The sequence below is a fragment of the Pollachius pollachius genome (genome assembly GCF_949987615.1).
Source record: "Pollachius pollachius genome assembly, chromosome: 17".
Taxonomy (NCBI): Eukaryota; Metazoa; Chordata; class Actinopteri; order Gadiformes; family Gadidae; genus Pollachius; species Pollachius pollachius.
This window is the reverse complement of record NC_136950.1, coordinates 3,250,789-3,256,788: the sequence shown is the minus strand read 5'-3', so window position 1 is coordinate 3,256,788 and position 6,000 is coordinate 3,250,789.

Genomic DNA, 6,000 nt, shown 5'->3' with positions numbered 1-6,000 from the left:
CAACACCACTGGCTGTGCGGACTTTAGCAGCACCGCCGGCCGGTAAACTGAACTCTAGAGTGGATGGAGCTCCTCGGCTAACCACGTGATTTAGACAATAACTTGTGATTTGCGGAGGGAGGAGAAATGGGGGCGGGGATTAGTGTGTCCCTCCCATCACAACAGGTGTCTTATTTGGTACAGCAGTCTTTCCTTCTTCAATACAGTTGAATTCAAAGTTATTGCAGTTTGATTTTATGCAATTATTAGGCGCAGGGTATTACATTCGTTACGTAATCTACACCCTAACCCTATTAAAATGTAAGTTTCTAGTTTTAAATCATTCCAGGTCATCCCGAAAGCATATATTGAGGAATGTATTGAGGGTTTCTGTGTAGGCTTACCTATTAGAAGAGAAAATATGAATACAATAAATGTGGTCATTGCCTATCCTATATACAAAATGCTGCCTGGTCTGCTAGCTTACATTACTATAGAATGTAGGCCTACAAGTTGAACAGAACACCGTCTAGGCGTATTGCCCTCATAATATAGGCTGAACAGAGACATAGAAAGTCGATTATCTGGTACTTCAGGGGCCTTTCACCGAGGAAACATGGCACAGCCTCGATGTATTTATCTCAATATAAACAGACAAATACAATTAGGTAACTACTTTAGCATTCTTCGAAAATGCGATTTATTTACATAATTTTTTTGTGGTATTTATCGGATAAAATGTGTCATTGCCAGGCCTATAGGAGGGCTATTTATATAGGCTCACAAGTCAGGACCTATAACCCAAGTAAGGCATCGAACTATTGTATTTTAGTCAGCTGCAGACCGCCAACTGTTGTCAGGAAAGTGGGCCTCAGTCGGACAGGGTTAGGAGCCCCGGCCCTGGCGCGGCGAAAGGAAATTAGGTTGAAAGTGCATTTTCCTTGTATATGGCTCCCTCATGTGTTCTTTTAAGGTAACGATTCTAGGGAGTGGCGAAGGAGCTGATTATCTGAAGGGGCATGGGCAGAACAGGAGGTGAATGTCTGCAGGGGGAGAGGGAGTAGGTGAGTGTCTATCTCCTTCTATGTGGAGTTTGTATGTTGTCTCCAAATGCCACAGGGTACCCTGGGCCTTTGAAAGCATGTCAGGTCTAAACAGAAGCGGCCATGAAGTTCCTGACAGAATTGACAGAGAAGGCTGATCTAATGGCGTTGTTTCCAGAACGGGACTATTAACTTCAGATGATGGGAACAAAAAAGGAAACAGGTGCCCATTGCATTATGTGATTTGCGGCCCAGGCTCTCTGCTGTTTCCACCAAGAAGTTCTGCTAAAGAATAGAAGCACGGCTGGATCTGAGATAACATTTTATGTGCCATTGATAGGTTTCCAAAATCACATAATTCTATCAGGCTTCCATGTTGACCACTTTCTGGGGGGGGGGGGGGGGGGGGGGGGGTTGAAACGTCTGTAGATCTGTAGGTCTGTCTGTAGGTTTGTAGGTCTGTCTGTAGGTATGTGTGTCAGGGCCAGCAGACACTCAGGTTTGGTCTCCTGCCTAACTGAGCGTTGTCTGAAGCCACTGATGGACCAAGTGGTCGGTTGACCCCAGGGTTCACCACCTCACCATGACCTGAAGTGAAGTGTGACAGACAGGCTTATAGAATTGGGAACATTTTGGGTACATTTTTATATTTGTTCCAAAATTAGTCCCCTATTACGGTGGAGCTGAGCATTCACCAAATACAAAAAAGTTCCACACCTTATCTAGCCGTTAGCACACCAGGATCTCGTTATTACGACATCAGTATCACGTAATTCCGAGAAAAGATCGGCTACATAAGGTGTGAAACTTTTTTTTTTTTGGTGAATGCTCAGCGCCACCGTAACCTATAAGGTGACAACTTATTGTTTAAACACATATAAACCCATACAAACACCCTCCCCCCCCCACCGACATACACACACAAACATATACACACGCACACACCTACACAAACACACACATATACACACACACACGTACATACACAAAATACACAGTGATTCACAGAATAGATTGTGGCTCTATGGTGTCATAAGGCCATTTCAGCAGCCTGTAGGATGAGTGTTCCAGCAGGCATTTCAAGTTCGACGAGCAAAGAGATAGCACAATAATAATTCAGCAGTGAACTATTATTTTAGATATCTCGAGATAACTTGAACCCTTCTCCGAGGGCAAAGAGAGCATGTTCTGCTGGCCGTGTTCGGCGTAAGGTACGTAATCAGAGCGCCAGAGAAGAACATCACAAGATGACCTTCAATGTAAGAATCCAACGGATTGCTGTCTAAGATAATGTGTGAATGCTTCTACTGATGTTCAAGTGTCAAGTTCAAGTTCAAAATACTTTATTGTCCCCCAATGGGGCAATTTGTTGTGCAGTAGATGGTATACAAATCCAAGTCACACACAATAAAAAACACTATACAATCAATAAATGAGGAATTTATGGGACAAACTTGTGTTCCTTCTTCTGTCAACAGAAAAACGTTCATCCTGAAGCAGTTGAGGATGACCCTACAAGTTGCCAGCAGGAGAGGGACCACCACGTATTTCTTCACCTTGAGTCTATCTATGTGCTTCACAGTGCACTTATAGGGGGACTCGTTCAATATTTTCTATATTACTCACCATGACTATTACATACTATATTATCTATATTACTAACCATGACAGTTACGTCACAGGAGAAGTACACACAATTTAGTGTACTGAGCCAGGCACCAAAGCCAACTCAAGTGACACACACACACAGGCACGGACCTTCAGAGCTTTGTGTATGATTTTGTGTATGATATTATTGCATAAATGATCACTGACGATTGTATGATTGATTATTAATGAATGATTATTGAATTATTGATTATCAATGATTGATTATTGATGATTGAATGATTGGACATTGATGATCGTATGATGTCCATCTTTGAACCCACCCCAGGGACATTACATCAGTGAGGGGGGCCTATAAGGAAGAGGCCAGCGGCCTGAAGGACCAATGGCTGTGCTACAACGACTTACAGGTGTCACAGACCACTGGCCGTCTGTCGCCGGCGGCAACGCAGCGCCTACCTGCTTTTCTACAAGCGACAGGTAGGAGGATGATTTGCATTCACATTCACCACCGCGATCAACACTGTGTAGGCCTGCCAAAATATACACTTCCCATTCTGAGAGCTTCATCACTTGCGCTAATTAGTTTCTCTTAGTTAGAATATCTCGTAACAAACCAGGAAAGGATCTCTAAAAGTTCTGCTGTAACATAGAGGACTGCTGGATCCAGGATGAGATCCAATGTAGTAATGTGGGACACCTATCTGCTGCATTCTACAACACCTGTTGTTTTCTCTGTGTCCCCAGCAGTAGAAGAGTCTGAAGACAGGGGGCACAGGGACCTCAGGTATTGGGGGGCTGAGCAGACCATCCAGAAACCCAGAGCACCCCGAGGACGCCCTGAGTCCCCCGCCCCACAGACAGCAGCTCTCATGGCAGCCAATATGACCTGCAGGATGAGTAGTTATGCCCCCCGAGGTTGAGGTTGAACTCCAAAAGAAGGCGAGCTCATCATGGAGTATTTAGTCATCGCTATGGATAATGCAAAGCTGGTCTGGAGATCTATGATTTCAGCCTTTCGTGAGCCTGGCCACTATGGCCCAGGCTTGAAGCCACTCCTCCACTGCACTGGTGGCAGACATTTTGGGCTCATTAGCCTCTGGAGACACTGCCATGTGGAGCGTCAGCTACACATCCCTCCCCAGCAGCACAGCTCTCCTCGGGGCTGGGCCAGCCGGCAGCACACAGACTATTGTTCAAATGGCCAGGGTGCAGTTAGTTTCGCAGACAATGTCAACAGGGCTGGAGAGCGGTGTTGGGGAACTCTGTAGACTGACAAACACAAAAAGAAAAAATGTTCTCACAATTTTACTCTTTGTATCGTACGGTAAAATAATTTGAAAATTCTTATATGCACAACTTTCTTACCTCAAGGACGTGAAGCATAGCCTCACTAGCATGTCCTAACCTCTTGGGTGAAACTACAGGTGATGGGAACATGTCTGGCAAAGCCTTCAGCATGGTGAGTGACTGCATTACTGTTAAAAACAAAAATAGTCTCAGTGTTTTCCTGCAGCCAGTTATTAAACAAACATTAATACTTTTATGGAATTATCCATTATCAGTCGATATTAATTTAACCTTTATTTATACTCGAGAGATCAAATGAGGGGTGACCCTCATTTGTAATACTTGTACATTGCACTTATTCAAGGTACTTAATTGTGTAGCATCTACAGTAGCTGCTATCATTGCTTTACACGGGGCATGGGTTAGCCTAGCGATTGTAATACTTGCACTTGGTTCTATGAACATCTTTTCTGTACCGACAGCGATATATTGTTTCACTTCTTATGACAAATGTACTTATTGTAACAAATGCACTTATTGTAAGTCGCTTTGGATAAAAGCGTCTTCTAAATGCCCTAAATGTAAATGTAAATGTAAATGCAATAACGTCGAGTCATTCACCTTTGTCCAGCAGTGGAGGTCTCATGACTTTTTTGAACACTCCATTAAACTGAGCCATTGCATTTATGTCCCCGCACCGGGTCTTCATTTCAGTTATGAAGTGGGAGTTCCCTCGACTGAGTATCTGCTGGAGTTCATCCATTAGCTAACACACAGACAGACATAAGATAAAGAAATATTACAATCTAAATTATAATTCAAATCTGGCTATAAAACTTTCTATGAAAGTGAAAATATGGGGACCAAAACTAAAAAATTAAATTGACAAATAGGTAAAAAAACATTATAGAATCTTCCCAGACCGAGATCTGTAAGAACAACCTGAAGGAACCAAAACATCAAACCGCTTAGCTGAACCCCCTGATATAAAAAATGAAAGTACCAAGGACTGTCATTGACAGAGCTGGCTTCAAAGCAGAGTCAATGCTCTGAGTGTAACAGAGAGCATCTAGAGTCAGAGCTAAACTTTCTCTCATGTCCAACGCACCAAACTTTAGGGGAGAAATATTTTCCAAATAAGACCAAAAGACATCCTGAATTTGAATCGAATGACTCAATCAATTTACTGGACAAAACCTCAAATGTGCTTATTGCAGCAAAATTAATCTCTTAATGCCATAACTTGAACACAAACCATTGGAACTCTTACGAAAACAGAAAATGTATACTACTTTTCTTTTTTTGATGCTAAGAATTAAAATAATTATTTATGTGTGTCAGAAGCACATTTTTGGAAATGTATGTTTTATATTTATATACAATAAATATTTGAATGCAATAGAAATATTTTAGTCATTTACTGTAGACACACATAAATCATAAGATGTAAATCTAGGCACGATTTTTAATCTGATATCTCATATTGTCACACTATTTGCGACTTGGTCTACTGTTAACCAGGCTGAAGAAGCATATAGGGTTTATACATTGAATAGATTTGCTAACATGATCTAGTTCTCTGAAGCAGGGATAAGCTTGAAAGATCTTGGTAGGCCTGTCCTGCTCCTTAGAGACATTAGAGTTAATGAAGGCCTGTCTTGCTTGGAATTCAAGGTCCAGGAGCTGAGAAACATCCTTCTTGTTGGGTCTGGCCTTGGTTTTGTACATCTCCTGTAAACTTTTATAATGTCTTGCCTGGTTCTGTGGGCTCACAGTAGTTTCAGATGCTAGAAAATATAAACCCCACCAATTAACATTTAAATGTAGCCTATCATTAAGACCACTATTACCATTTCTAGACATTACAGTTTAAATGGGGTATTAACAAACAAACACCCACAGTGATTAAAATAGGACAATATGAGTAATCTGTTTTGAACCCAAAAAGGGTTTTGAACCCAAAAAGGGTTCAAAACAGCATGATGACATTGTAGAATATTCCTAAAAATATGGAATTGTCCCTTGTTAAATATATCATTAGAAGTGGCATTAATACTGAAACACAATCTACTGTTTCAAT